The sequence below is a fragment of the Saccostrea cucullata genome, unplaced genomic scaffold, assembly GCF_032062105.1.
Source record: "Saccostrea cucullata isolate Sc308-1 unplaced genomic scaffold, CSIRO_AGI_Scuc_v1 ctg10505, whole genome shotgun sequence".
NCBI lineage: Eukaryota > Metazoa > Mollusca > Bivalvia > Ostreida > Ostreidae > Saccostrea > Saccostrea cuccullata.
The window spans coordinates 7,983-24,292 of NW_026926863.1; the positions used below are offsets into that span (position 1 = coordinate 7,983).

The window sequence follows — 16,310 nt, forward strand, 5'->3', positions numbered from 1 at the left end:
TTACATATTTTTAGACAAAAAATCAGCATGCATTTCCAAGGATTTTGAAAAGATATTAAAGTTTGAAAATTTTTGCATTATTCAAAGAAAAATGTACAAAAATTACAAAACATAAATTCCAGATTTTTTTTCCATCAAAACTGTTTTAGAGGAGATTTACAAATCCATATATAGACAATAAAAATATTGCACACAGGTCCTTCCTTTAGTGGAACTCTTCAACTCCAGGGAAGAACCAAATAAAGTGCAAACTACATTGCGCATGACTTTAAATGCCTGTTTATCAATTATGTAAGAGAAAAATAAATTAAAGAACTTGTTCTAATTAAAATAATGAAAAAAATCCTTATTTAAGCCTTTAAGTTTAATTTTTAATTAAGAAATTTGACAGATGAATAAAAAGAGTAATATACAATATAATACTCATTAAATTAATTCTCTAACTTAGTTCCATTCATTAGATATTCAATATTCAAGTCAACACTCTTTACATGAATGAATTATCAACAGTTTTGTCCTTAAAGTTTTCAATGGATCCACAGATCATGAGATGATGTCTCCTTTCATGTGTATGTATATATCTGTGTATACTGCAAAAAAAAAAGTTGCTGTGTGATGAAAAGGATAATAAAGAAGTCTCTGATGAGACTGTAGCTCTACTGGTCTGTATGCATAACAAAGAAAAAGAAGCACTTGGATTTGAAACTTTGCAACAGACAGCATTAAATAGAATTATGTATCTAAGTGTAGTCTACTTGTGTGCCAAGTTGAATTAATATCAGTCTAAAACTGTAGGAAGAGGAGCATTTTGGATGATTTTCACAGAAATTTCTATTTTAGTAACCATGGCAGCAACATTCATTGAAATTTAAAAAAAATCTGATGCACTATGTACCTTAGTGCAGTCTACTTGTGTGCCTAGTTATACTGAAATCAAAATAAAACAGATGAGTAGTGTTTTGAAAAATTACAGACAAATGGACAGCTAGACAGACAGACAACTAGACGCCACGGACAGACAACGGATGGACAGCTAGCAGTGATTGGGAAGGGCTTGCGCCATGCGCCATAGTCGCATTGAAGTGAAAAATGGCGCATTAAATCAATCAATCATGGCGCCAAGGTGCGCATTCAATTTTTAGCGATGTTATTTGGAAATATTTTGCATACGACTTCCTCTCTTGTTTTACTTTCCTTTTAAATGCAGTCAATTTAATATTACAAATCTCATTGGTTGAAACCTGTCAAAAAGTACTTCCGGTTAAACGGAGCACTTACATGAGGTACAACATTTCATTCATTTTTATGGTAGGGCTGTTCCCCTTCCAAAACTGTTGTAATTTTAACACAAAATACGGTTCAGTTATATTCTAAGCAAATGCCTTTAAATTTGCTCCATTTCATGTGTTAAAAGTTGGATTCGGTTAATTAAAAACGTGTTTTCTCTCGTATTTCATATTTGTTTGTCACTTTGTTATTTCTTAAAATGGCCCTTCAGATTATATTGATGGCCCATTCATTTTTGAAATGGCCCATCAAAAATGTTGACAGTTGCGCCATAGTCCCATTGACCATTCTGGCCTTCCCAATCACTGAGCTAGACGAACGGACAAGGGACACCTTCCTATCGCATAAGCTCTTCTGGTCTCTGACCAGTAGAGCTAAAACAAGAGGCCCATGGGCCACATCGCTCACCTGAGAAGCTTTGACCATGCAATTCTTAACCATGGGTCTTAATTTGGACAAAATTTAAATTCCCTATTGTAGCCCCGCCCAACTCCCAGGGGTCATGATTTTGAATAATTTAGAATCTACACTACCCCAGGATGCTTCCACATAAGTTTCAGCTTTTCTGGCCCAGTGGTTCTCTTGAAGAAGATTTTTAAAGACTTTTCCTATATATTTCTATGTAAAACTTTGATTCCCTATTGTGGCCCTGCCCGACCCCTAGGGGTCATGATTTGAACAATTTAGAATCTACACTACCCCACTACCCCATGATGCTTCCACATAAGTTTCAGCTTTTCTGGCCCAGTGGTTCTCTTGAAGAAGATTTTTAAAGACTTTTCCTATATATTTCTATGTAAAACTTTGATTCCCTATTGTGACCCCGACAACCACCAGGGATCATAATTTGAACAATTTAGAATCTACACTACCCCAGGATGCTTCCACATAAGTGTCAGGTTTTCTGGCCCAGTGGTTCTTGAGAAGATTTTTTAATGACCCCACCCTATTTTTGTCTTTCTTAATTATCTCCCCTTGTGAGAGGACCTGGCCCTTCATTTTAACAATTTAAATTTCCCTTCACCCAAGGATGCTTTGTACCAAGTTTGGTTAAAATTGGCCCATTGGTTCTTAAGAAGAAGTCGAAAATGTGAAAAGTTGACAAAATGTGATCAGAAAAGCTCACTTGAGCCTTAAAAATTATCAAATTTGATTTTTTTCAATATTAAAGAAATAAAACTGCAGAATTCAAATGTAAATGGTTGGTTGCGTATTAATTATTCAAAGTAGTTTTTGTTGTATGGTTTGAAAAATTTTATTACATATGTATTCCTTAATTCTTTCTATTCTCACAAAGAATTACCTTTGCATTTCTTGTATTTACATGGGGGACAAATCTTCAAGGTACATGTACACTATATGTCAGTATATATACCTTCATTTTCTGTTAAAGGAAAAAATAGAATAAATCATACAATATCAATTACATGTATAATAACAAAGCATGGATTAAATTTTCACCAAATTTAGAAAATGAATTGAACATGTTGAGTATCAAACTATCAATCACTCAAATTTCTCAATCCAGCCAAAATGACTGACACTAAAATTCACCCTAAAGAGGACGAAGTATAAAAATATTAATTATTTTCATCTCTAAATATACCATAAATGAAACTTTGTGCATGTTCTGCATACATTTACAAGTATCTGTACTATAGTAGTTTTATGCCCTTGAGAATTTTCATGATGTCAGATGATGCCATATTTCCATGTCTGTTTTAAGACGGGACGTATTATGTTATACATGTATATAGGCTTCATGTTCGTCCGTCCATCTGTCCATTCGTGTCCGGCTCATAAATTGAATACTATTAGGCCTAGGATTGTCAACTAATACTTCTTGGGTAGACGGTGTAACGCGCACAAAAAGTAGGTTGCTCTGACCTTTAATAAAGATGCTATATGGCCAAATATGGAAAAATCCTGTCCGGCCTATTTCAAGGTCACTGTGACCTCATAGTTGCTTGTGAATTAATTAAGAGTTCTTGATGGCTATTATGATTCCAGATAAATATCTTTCAATTGATTTAATGTAATTAAAAGAAATTAATGTTTTAGTGAATGATTAAAACTAAATTAGTATTGTATAATATAATTAAAGCTAATTATACATGTGTTCATTGAAAAAAAATTTACATTTCTATTTTTATATATTTGCAACAAATTGCAGTCATGTCTCACTTCGAATTTTATAGTCTAAAGAATGATTTATTTCTTTATTTTTTTATTAGACTGTAGCATTTCCATTATTTCACAAAATATGCAATAAACAATTTAAAGCTGCTGATAGATATTTGTTAAGCTCTAACACAGCCAGTTTAGCATTATATAATGTACGTATTATTAGTTATAATTAATCCCTACACTGTAAGTCTCTTAGAGATGTATGTACAATAGACATGATAAGAAATGGAAATTAGACCATTGAAATCTGTGTCAATCTGTTAATCAAGGTTACCTGATTTTCTTTCACTCTAACCAATTTATAATTATTGAACAATATTTGACGGACATATCATGCTGTGGCGGGGCACTTTATTTTTCTCTGTGGTAACTCTTTGAAAGTTAGGAGAGTTGATTTCTTGATAATTCTACGGGAATGTAAATTAGGCAGGTCGATAGGTCAGGAGCTAAGAAGGCCTAAAATTCATGAAAATCTCATGTGCACCCATCTCTGTGTCTGACGCTTAGGAGGCCAAATATGCATGTAATTCTTGTGCGGCTACCTTTGTGTTTGAAGTCAGTGGGCGATGACTATTGAAATTGGCATGGGAGTCCTTGTGTAATTTAAATCTATGCTACATTAACAATGCAGGTTATACTGCAACATTCACGAAAAAGTGAACTTTATTTCTTAAACATCCAATTCCCTATCAATTCTAATAAAAAATCATATTATTAGTAATAAAGCTAGAATGTTTTTTATTTCATTTCAAAGTACTAAAAAATATTTTTACAAATAAATATGTAAAATAAAAAAGTCTTAGCATTTGTGTCTTTTATTTACTTACACATAAGGATCAACATGCACACAGATGTATAATTTTCCCCTCAAAAGTACATGAGGATAACTTAATAATGATATTCCTAAGTATGTAATCATGGTATAAAAATGAGTTTAGCAGTTTAAAGATTGATTTTCACTCAAAGTTTTAAGACTGTTTTTCAGAGATTAAAAAAAAACAACATTTTAATAATTGATTATATCAGTAATCTTGTGGGTACATGTCTTATGTAAACTTCAGAGGATCAACAAATTTTCTAACAGAGATTAAGTAATTTGATATTTGGATACTTCCAAACAATATAAGTAGGAGTTTTTGGGGTGATTAGTTATCTCCATCATGACATGTAATAATCATTAAACACTGATCCCCATATTATATCTCAAAAATTATCTTGACAGCAAAAAAAAAAAAAAAAAAAAAAAAAAGAAGAAAGAGAGAAAAAGAAATAGTACTTGCAAAACACGCAATGTTTGTTAATCCCTAGTACACTACAGTAGTGGGATACATTTAACCATGTCTGAGAGAAGATAATAATTTAATTTTCTAATCAGTAATGCTGATGACTGTAATCAACAATGATCAAGATACTTATAAACTGTAACTTACAAATTACAGACAAAGTTAGACATGACAATATATTTCTAAGTACAATCATCAGCTAGTGTACACATTCAAGTCATTGAGAATATTCGAACGAACGAGTACTACAACGTTAATTGTCATTGAGGAAATTCGAACGAAAGAATAATATTCGGATGTGTATAATTTTCTGACGATTATTTACTTTGTTAACTTGTATAATGTACTACTGAATATCCCCATCGACTAGACTGCTAGCTTTGCAAACACTTTACCACGTTTACAGTGACAGAAATTCATAACATCTGAAGACACTGTAAGTCTGTTTATAAAATCAGAGGAAACGGGATGATCTTATACTAGATCTTTAGACCACAGGCACCTGAATTTTTATCAATAAGTCGCTAAATAAGCCAAATATCGAAAAATTCTACCCCCTCTATCTATATATAGAGGGGGTAGAATTTTTTCGATATTTGGCTTATTTAGCGACTTATTAATAAAAATTCAGGTGCCTGTGTTTAGACTAAAAAAAATCTATTATCCATGTAGTAACATGTTTTTAATGAAATAAATAACAAATTCAATAATTCTAAATCTACTTACAAAAATAGAGCAGGTCTTTGTCAACATCATGGGGAAATTCGAATATCCTCATAATCTCTTGTCGCCGTTTTTTTTATTATCCTTGGTTGGCATTGGGTAATTCTAGGGATATGATTAAAAATGCATCCTTCTGCACAGAATTTTTAAGAAGTGAATCCATAGATATAATATTGCGGCTTCTTTTTTATTTATTGGTTTATCTTATTTTTTTAATTTAAACAATGCACAGTTCACGAGCCAAAAAAAAATGAAATAAAAAATTATCAGGCCTATTTTTTCAGATTTTTGTTGTTGTAAATACTACCATGGGTAATACCCATGGTAGTATTTACAACAACAAAAATTTAAATAATGGAATTAAAATGTCCAATACCAAAAATATTAACATTTTAACATAAATGGGACATCGATCATGATCACTGAGAACATGATAAGAAGGAGGGGGGGGGGAGTCTCTGTGTATTTCTAAAATAAAATGTTTCCCTTGAAATGTCAAGAAAACTTTATTTGCATGGTCAGCGTTTGAAAGTCCAGTCAGCAGTACATAGCCTCAATAAAGCCCCTTCTTTTTCTTCACGGCATTTTGATATATTGTTAACCTTAGAACTACATGTATGATGTTCAAAATTGTATCATTCACCAGATATCCTTCATGTGATAATCAATAGCTAGTAACCTATAAAATTTTGTCTCTTCAAATCCCATTTTTGTGAAACGTAGAATGAAAAATTAAAAGCTATTATACGAGTATTCATTTTACTTTCATAAACATGATTCAAGTTTATATTTTTGAATTTTTTTGACAAAAGTTTGTATTATCTGTCCTTAAGGGGGAAAATATATACAATTTTATATTTATTGTTTGCTTTCAATTATGAATGGTGTAAAATGTTGGATTTAATTTTTAAATTGAAAATGAAAAAAAAAAATTATGACTTAATCAATCCGGAGGTTTAGTAAAGCATGGAGTTTGTTTTTCATGAGATTCAGTTGTTAATTTGACTCTCTGAGTGTTAATATCCCCTGTGTATGTTTTGTTAGTTCCAAGCAAATTGTGACAGTTTTGCTACCTGGGGAAAACAAAAGACTCTAATTGCCTCTAGGTATATACATACATGTATTATACCTTATCGAGATCTGGGGTGAAGATTGTGATTTCTTGGAAGTAAGCAAGAGGAGGGGGAGGGGTTAATAGCAGACTTAAGTTGCTTTATTAGTATTCAGGTATTTACTGCAAGATTAAGAAAAACAGGTATATATAAATACTACAGAAGTTGATAATTTTTCTTTGAAATCAAACTCAGATGACAAATATAAAAAAATTTTAAAAAATCACATTGAGCTTAACTTAGGATCGACACCCCCGTCCAAAAATATAGTCCCGTCCAAAGCTAAAGCGTTTAGAAGTCAACAGAGTCAATATCTCGAAGTGGGGTCTTGTGACGCGTTTATGAATATGTCCTATTTTTGTTTTTATCGATAATATTAAAATGTATCATTTATAAAATTTTATAGCTTGAACTTTAGCTAAAAGAATATATATGTCCGATCTGGGACACTAATCATAACACGACACTCTCTACAGAGTTATGTCCCTTTCTAGTACGTAAGTTATAGATCTAAAATACTTATGGTCTTTATGTTTACCTGATTTATTTTTTCATCTAAACAATAATAGCCAATGTAACTTTTAATTTAAGAAACTTTGGACGAAAAAGATTTTTTTTGAAAGTTTTATAGAGAAAAATGACAATTTATAGATCATTGATTTAAATTATAGTAAATAATCAAAGAGGTCTCCTCAGAACTGTTGGTATATAAAGAAAATAATGTATTTCTTAAGTTATACATCATCAGTGAACATGTTTTAATGTTATCCTAGAGATCACAATCTCACATATAAATCGTTTGTGGGTGTTAGAGCAAATTGAAGAAGTAAATGGAATGAAAAAAATAAGGAAACTGAACGTTAAAGATATACCGTGTAAAAAGTATACACATCTACTTAACTTTCCTACCAATAATCTTGTATTCAAAGTGTACAAACAGTACATTTCAGATAGATGCAGAACTTGTGAAATAAACTAAAAAAGGGATACTTAATTGCACTGTTGTTTAATATCAAGCATCTCAGTTTTTTTTTTATTTATAAATATGTATTGAAATCTTACCAGATAGTTCAAACTTAGCACTGCACATCAACACAAAATACAGAATAAGAGCAGTAGCATGTATTTTCTAAATGTAAAATGATAAATTGTAAGAGGACTGAAATTTTCATAAGGAGAATACATCATCATGTTAATTACTCTGTCAATCGGACTGGTGTGTTCTCTTGAATGAGCATAACTTTTTTATTTCTCTATGAAATTTTGCCAGTTTTGTATTATTTTGCTTGCAATAGCATGTACTTTCTAAATGTAAAATGATAAATTGTAAGAGGACTAAAATTTTCATAGGGAGAATCCATCATCATGTAATACTGTGTCAATCGGACTGGTGTGTTCTCTTGAATGAGCATAACTTTTTATTTCTCAATGAAATTTTGCCAGTTTGGTATTATCTTGCTCGCAATTGCATGTTCTTTTTAAATGTAAATTGATAAATTGAAAGAGGGCTGAAATTTTCATAGGGAGAATCCATCATCATGTTAATTACTCTGTCAATCGGACTGGTGTGTTCTCTTGAATGAGCATAACTATTTTATTTCTCTATGAAATTTTGCCAGTTTGGTATTATTTTGCTTACAATAGCATGTACTTTCTAACTGTAAAATGATAAATTGTAAGAGGACTGAAATTTTCATAGGGAGAATCCATCATCTTGTCATATTACTCCAATAATCATACTTAAGTTTGGTGTGTTCTCTTAAATGAGCATAACTTTTTTATTTCTCAATGAAATTTTGCCAATTTGGTATTATTTTGCTTGCAATAGCATGTATTTTCTAAATGTAAAATGATGAATTGTAAGAGGACTAAAATTTTCATAGGGAGAATACATCATCATGTAGTACTGTGTCAATCGGACTGGTGTGTTCTCTTGAATGAGCATAACTTTTTTATTTCTCAATGAAATTTTGCCAGTTTGGTATTATTTTGCTTGCAATGGCATGTACTTTTTAAATGAAAAATGATAAATTGAAAGAGGGCTGAAATTTTCATAGGGAGAATCCATCATCATGTTAATTACTCTGTCAATCGTACTGGTGTGTTCTCTTGAATGAGCATAAGTTTTTTATTCCTCAATGAAATTTTGCCAGTTTGGTATTATTTTGCTTGCAATGGCATGTACTTTTTAAATGAAAAATGATAAATTGAAAGAGTACTGAAATTTTCATAGGGAGAATCCATCATCATGTCATATTACTTCAATAATCATACTTATGTCTGGTGTGTTCTCTTGAATGAGCATTAATTTTTTATTTCTCAATGAAATTTTGCCAGTTTGGTATTATTTTGCTCGCAATGGCATGTACTTTTTAAATGTAAATTGATAAATTGAAAGAGGACTGAAATTTTCATAGGGAGAATCTATCATCATGTTATACTCTGTCAATCGGACTGGTGTGTTCTCTTGAATGAGCATAACTTTTTTATTCCTCAATGAAATTTTGCCAGTTTGGTATTATTTTGCTCGCAATAGCATGTACTTTTTAAATGTAAAATGATAAATTGCAAAAGGACTGAAATTTTCATAGGGAGAATCCATCATCATGTCATATTACTCCGATAATTGTACTTAAGTCTGGTGTGTTCTCTTGAATGAGCATAACTTTTTTATTTCTCAATGAAATTTTGCCAATTTGATATTATTTTGCTTGCAATGGCATGTATTTTCTACATGTAAAACGATAAATTGAAAGAGTACTGAAATTTTCATAGGGAGAATCCATCATCATGTGATACTCTGTCAATCGGACTGGTGTGTTCTCTTGAATGAGCATAACTTTTTTTATTTCTCTATGTAATTTTGCCAGTTTGGTATTATTTTGCTCGCAATTGCATGTACTTTTTAAATGTAAATTGATAAATTGAAAGAGGACTGAAATTTTCATAGGGAGAATCCATCATCTTGTCATATTACTCCAATAATCATACTTAAGTTTGGTGTGTTCTCTTAAATGAGCATAACTTTTTTATTTCTCAATGAAATTTTGCCAATTTGGTATTATTTTGCTTGCAATATAGCATGTATTTTCTTAATGTAAAATGATAAATTGAAAGAGGACTGAAATTTTCATAAGGAGAATCCATCATAATGTTATACTCTGTCAATCGGACTGGTGTGTTCTCTTGAATGAGCATAACTTTTTTATTTCTCTATGAAATTTTGCCAGTTTGGTATTATTTTGCTTGCAATTGCATGTACTTTTTAAATGTAAATTGATAAATTGAAAGAGGACTGAAATTTTCATAGGGAGAATCCATCATCATGTTATACTCTGTCAATCAGACTGGTGTGTTCTCTTGAATGAGCATAACTTTTTTATTCCTCAATGAAATTTTGCCAGTTTGGTATTATTTTGCTCGCAATAGCATGTACTTTTTAAATGTAAAATGATAAATTGTAAAAGGACTGAAATTTTCATAGGGAGAATCCATCATCATGTCATATTACTCCGATAATTGTACTTAAGTCTGGTGTGTTCTCTTGAATGAGCATAACTTTTTTATTTCTCAATGAAATTTTGCCAATTTGATATTATTTTGCTTGCAATGGCATGTATTTTCTACATGTAAAACGATAAATTGAAAGAGTACTGAAATTTTCATAGAGAGAATCCATCATCATGTGATACTCTGTCAATCAGACTGGTGTGTTCTCTTGAATGAGCATAACTTTTTTTATTTCTCTATGAAATTTTGCCAGTTTGGTATTATTTTGCTCGCAATTGCATGTACTTTTTAAATGTAAATTGATAAATTGAAAGAGGACTGAAATTTTCATAGGGAGAATCCATCATCTTGTCATATTACTCCAATAATCATACTTAAGTTTGGTGTGTTCTCTTAAATGAGCATAACTTTTTTATTTCTCAATGAAATTTTGCCAATTTGGTATTATTTTGCTTGCAATATAGCATGTATTTTCTTAATGTAAAATGATAAATTGAAAGAGGACTAAAATTTTCATAGGGAGAATCCATCACTATGTTATACTCTGTCAATCGGACTGGTGTGTTCTCTTGAATGAGCATAACCCTTTTATTTCTCAATGAAATTTTGACAATTTGGTATTATTTTGCTTGCAATAGCATGTACTTTCTAAATGTAAAATGATAAACGGAAAGAGTTAGGACTGAAATTTTCAAAGGGAAAAATTAAGGAGATAAAAACAATTTCCATTCTCCTGTAGGAAAATATATTCTATAAAACATTATTATAGAGAACTTTTAATCCTATTTGTGACAATTATGGAACTTCTTGTCCCATTTCACAACTTATGGGATAAAATATCCCATGTAAGGTTTAAAATGGGAATTTTGATTCTATAGGAGAAAAAATCCCACAGAACTCATTTTTCTACAACAGAATAATGGTGGGATATTGGTTAGGAGAGAAAATCCCACCATAATCCCATGGGATTTCTTGATTTCAGGTGTAATATCTTTTAAACTGGAAGATATTCAGGTGTAAAGGTTAGTCCATGTTGTGCGATTAAAAAAATCCCACCGGATGACATAATCTTTTTCTATGTATCTTTGGAAAAGTGGTTGGCGAAAGTCCGGATAAATGTCGTGTCCGGAGTTAAATGTCGCACTGTTTTATGCAACTGTTGTAGTGATTGGTAAGTGATACGAATTCTTGCGTAATGCGTAATTATGTGAAACAGGTAGGCATTGATTGACCATTTCTTGCAAATATTCAGGTGTATAATCATTAAGTATTTTGTACATAAGTGTAAGCTTATGTTTAGTTCTTCTTTCACTAAGCGTTTGCCATCCTAATTCATGATACAATTTTTGTTTCGAAGAATTGCGCCTTAACCCAGTAATTATACGCCCAGCCTCTATTTGCACACTCTCTAATAGATTACTCTGTTCCTGTGTGCAATTATCCCATACTACATTTCCATATTCTAAAATAGGCCTTATAAAAGCAATATAAATACTAATAAGGGAATCTCTGTTTAATTTGTATTTAAGGGTGCGAAGAACATTTAAACGTTGACATGCTTTATCATATATTTTGGATATATGTTCTGACCAACCACCATTGGATTGTAGTATAAGTCCAAGGTGGCAGTGACTTTGCTGTTGTTCTATGTAACTATTTACATAACCAAATGAGATTTGTGGATGAGCTTTATTTGACCGGGTAAAATTAACATTTACAGTTTTGCTAGGGTTAAAGTCTACCATCCATTGTCTGGACCATTGTTTAATTTTTTCCAAGTCATTAATTAAAGAGACGGCAGGGGCTTGTGTATCAGAGTCTACAATTACAAACAAAGATGTATCATCTGCAAATAACCTAATTTGATTTTCTAAATCTTCAGTTATGTCATTAACATATATCAAAAAGAGGAATGGTCCTAATACCGAACCTTGTGGGACGCCTGCATTTATACTTTCTCTAACTGAGGAGTACCCTTCTAATAAAACTTTTTGTTCACGATCAGTAAGATAGTTTTCAATCCAATCCAATATATTTCCGACAACACCATTCTGCTTAAGCTTAAATAATAACCCCTTATGCCAGACCTTAATAAATGCTTTTGATATGTCACAGAAAACAAATCTTACATCTTTGCCTTGGTCTAAATTGCTTATAATAGTATTGTATATTTCTAGAAGCTGATTTACGGTGGAGTCCCCAGGTTGGAATCCAGACTGATTCTTGGATAAAAGATTTTGATCCATCATATAGTTGTGGAGATGTTTGAAAATAATTTTTTCCATAATCTTACAGAGAATACTAGTTAAAGCAATAGGTCTGTAGTTTCCTGGTTCTTCGGGACTACCTTTATTTTTATAAACTGGTGTAATATTTGATAGTTTCCATATATGGGGAAGCTGTTTGCTGGTTAATGATGCATTAAACAATTTTGCTAGGGGTGCAGTGATAGACGGAATTATATTTTTCAGTATATGTGGAGAAATATCATCTGGTCCTGGGGGCTTAGATGGGTTGATATTATGTAATTGATCCTCCACTTCTTGGGGTGTAATATGAATTGTGTTTATTGAATATGGTGGACCTGGCCCTTGAGGGGGTAGTTGGGATTCTGTGTTTTAGGTATATTTTTGTCAACATAATGGTTATATATCTTCATAAAGTTATCATATATGTCATTGATATTGTGTGTATTAAATATCTCTCTATCCCAATCAACATTTGACAAATCTGTGCATAGTTGTGAGTAGTTAGCTTTTGTATAATTTCTTATGTATCTTTTATATGAGTGTTGCTTGAATGTTTTAAAATGTAGATCAACACCAACTGGACTATGAGTGCTACAAAAAGGTGTTAAGATATTTACAGTTTCTATTTTTTCAACAGCATTGGTAATAATAAGATCAATACATGTACCTTTTGATCTTGAAAAATTTGTTGGTTTTGTAACAACATTTGATAAAGAAAAATTTTGCAACATGTTTTTAAATGCAATATTACCATTAGCTTTCATATCAAAATTGAAGTAGCCCAATAGAAATATTGGTAATTCAGTATTCAAAGCACTTTCAATAGATAGTGCAAGTTGGATTTACAAAGTCTGCTTTTGCACTAGGTGGTCTATATATTACACCAACTAAGAATTTGTGATTACCATTTTCAATCTCAATCCATATAATTTCAATATTTGAAGTAAGGATATCTTCATGTTTCTTGAAACTGAGGTTACTTTTAACATAGATCATAACACCACCTCCATACCTGTTACGATCAAGTCTAACGGGTGCCTGAAATCCTTCAAGTTCAATATCATTGTCAGTTATAGATTGGTCTAAATGACTTTCAGTAATAGCAACAATATCATAATCACATAGTTCATTATATATAATGTCAATTTTAGGGAGAATGCTACACACATTATTATGTATAATTTTTATATTGGAGTTCAATGTAGGACCTGGATTGATTCCAGTGCCTTCTATAATGAGTAAATAATAGATTACCAAGTAATAATATAAGGACATACCTTGAAAAATTCTATCCCTTACACATCGTTTTGCACATGGTTGTGGGAAATAATTTGTGTCATTCTTAGTCATTTGTATCAAAAATCAAGTTGGTATGATCAGAAAATGCCACAACCATTGTAGGAAAAACCCCTACATAAACAAATACATGGGCGCAGACATTTTGGACACCCAAGGTTGTGCGGAGGAGAAATGCTAGCTGGCGCGTGATTGGTCAATAATGGGAAAAGACTTGTTATGTATTTGACAAGTGAAATAAAGTTGATAAAAATCTCATATCAAGACTTGGGTTTCTTTGAGGTATATAGGAGTTACAGGTAAAAATTTGAAGGGAGGGATGCACTTTGGTTAGAGATTTTCATTTGGTGTCAACGCACCTAGTTGTAAACAAATGGAAATTGAAAGTAAAAGTGCAACGGCACGGTATATTTTTTCTGGCATTTTTTGTTTTCCAATATCTCGAACTTTCACGACAAAAAGACCATTTTCCCGAAATTCAATATATGTATCAGTGAGAGGTGCTAAAGTTTGTATGGAAGTCTATGGGAAAACATTTGGTGGTGTTTGTCCTATAGAAAAGGTAGGATTTCATGGATAAAAATTGATTACAGCCAAAAAAATCAATCAGTTCCTATTTTTTCGGCATTGGGATTATATTTTAGTTAGTTTTGACTATTTGTTTAAAAATTAGAGGGTCTGGGTAAATTGGGGCTCACAATGGGACTGCACATAGTGAAAAAATGCCAAAATTTGTGCCCTAGCTCTCATATTTTCAATAAATGAACATGTAAATAATTTTAAATAAATATTTATACCGAAATTTACTGTGAATATTGTAAATAATACAATATCAATATTATGGGCATCATCAATACACAAAACATATGAATATCCCCCTCGCAGTTTGAGAAATTCATTTAAATCCATGTATTTTATGAGTGTAGACATTGGAACAGATTGAATAATCCTCTTTAACTTGTGTTAATCAATAGGTGATTGAATAATTTATAACAAAATTTGACTGCTGTTAGCTAATTAGGGTACTTTGTTTTTACATAAGGGGCATAATCCAGCAGAAAAGCCAGTTTCAGTCATGTAATCAGTGCTGGCTTGAAATAAGAGTTATACTATTGGTGAAACTTAGAGATTACTAGTAGGAAATTTAATTTAAATTACAGTACAATATATTCTTGCTGAAAAGACATCCAAAATGCAATAAATGTGCAAAATTATAACTGAAAAAATTATGAAAAAGGTGTCTGAATATCCCTCCTCGCCATATCCAATCTTGATATTCTGCTGAAAGGGGGGGGGGTAATTTTGTGCTTTAATCATGCTGAAAAATGAAGGAATTTTGTTTAAATTTGGTTTATTTGAATAACAAGAGTCATGCTTATCTGCAGTTATTTTTTTCCAATTTCTTTGATATTTTTAAAAGTAATTATCTGAGTAAATTCTATTTAACATGATTTTTTTTAAAGGTATTACATCACAAATGCTTAAAAGAAATTCAAAAGATGGTGTAAATAATAAAAAATTAAGATATAAGCTGCTATATGCATTTATCAGTATGTTTTAATAAAATAAAATGTATTTTAGCAATGCATTATCAAGAAGGAAGAGATTAATGAACCCTACCCTCTTACAATGAACAAAACATGGACACTCTCGGGATGATCCTTTTGCTTTCATTAAGAGTTCCAAGGTATGGTTTTCTTAGAAAATCTAGTTAATCTCTTAATATTTAAGTTATTTAGAACTTTTTATAGATTATCAGAAAATAAATTTCCTCAGAACTGCAGTTATTTAAACACTTTCCGTACAATTGAGCACTGTATTCAGTCAGACAATATGATTTATCTGCCCTTGGCATTTAATCAATTTATTAATTATGTCAATAATAAGAAATGATATGCAAATAAATATATTTGCCTTTTACATGAGAATATACATATTTAACATCAATTACATGAAATGATGATGAAAATTGGCTAAAATGTAGGTCACCCCCCTTCAAAATTACAAAATTTTCAATGGGGATGTATTTGATTCTCTGATGCCAGCAACCCACTGCTGAAAGATTTTTTTAAATCTTATGTACATTTGAACTAGATATAATTCTCTTTCTTTCCACTGATTATTCTATCTACATTAGTTTTCACTCTTTCCATAACCCAGCTTTTTCCTTACAAAAACCTGCTGATTTTCTTCATTTTTCATTAATAACGGGTACCGTGACCCCTAATGATTAACATGATCTACCTTCAGAAATTATTAGAGATAATAAGAAAAACAAGCAAAACATAAGCGAAATTAATCATTTTATTTTAAAAGTTTGAAAGAAAAATAGAGAAATGCTTCAATTTATAGACATTTTTTCTGTTTCACAGATGTGGGTCTGATTGACTGGGGTGTGAAATGTAACAGCCAATGGTGTACTTAAGCTTAAGACTGTCAGTCCCAATATTCAAGAGGTGAGATAAGCAATGGATATGTGTTCTAAATTTACTAAATTGACCACTTTTTAAAAATGTTTCTTTTACTCTATAGGAAAAACCCCTACATAAACAAATACATGGGCGCAGACATTTTGGACACCCAAGGTTGTGCGGAGGAGAATGCTAGCTGGCGCGTGATTGGTCAATAATGGGAAAAGACTTGTTATGTATTTGACAAGTGAA

At 31.4% G+C, this 16,310-nt stretch overlaps 2 long non-coding RNA genes across 2 annotated transcripts; one reads left to right on the plus strand and one right to left on the minus strand.

The window, feature by feature from the left end:
• Window positions 1-280: 280 nt before the first annotated feature.
• On the minus strand, window positions 281-5,556 carry LOC134272778 (uncharacterized). Its single transcript, XR_009993285.1, has 3 exons — window positions 5,484-5,556; window positions 2,591-2,671; window positions 281-590 (listed from the first exon to the last, which is right to left on the minus strand). It is a non-coding gene; the product is annotated as an uncharacterized LOC134272778 (long non-coding RNA).
• Window positions 5,557-13,991: 8,435 nt separating this feature from the next.
• LOC134272779 (uncharacterized) lies at window positions 13,992-16,074 on the plus strand. Its single transcript, XR_009993286.1, has 3 exons — window positions 13,992-14,209; window positions 15,229-15,334; window positions 16,020-16,074. It is a non-coding gene; the product is annotated as an uncharacterized LOC134272779 (long non-coding RNA).
• The last annotated feature ends 236 nt before the right edge of the window (window positions 16,075-16,310 follow it).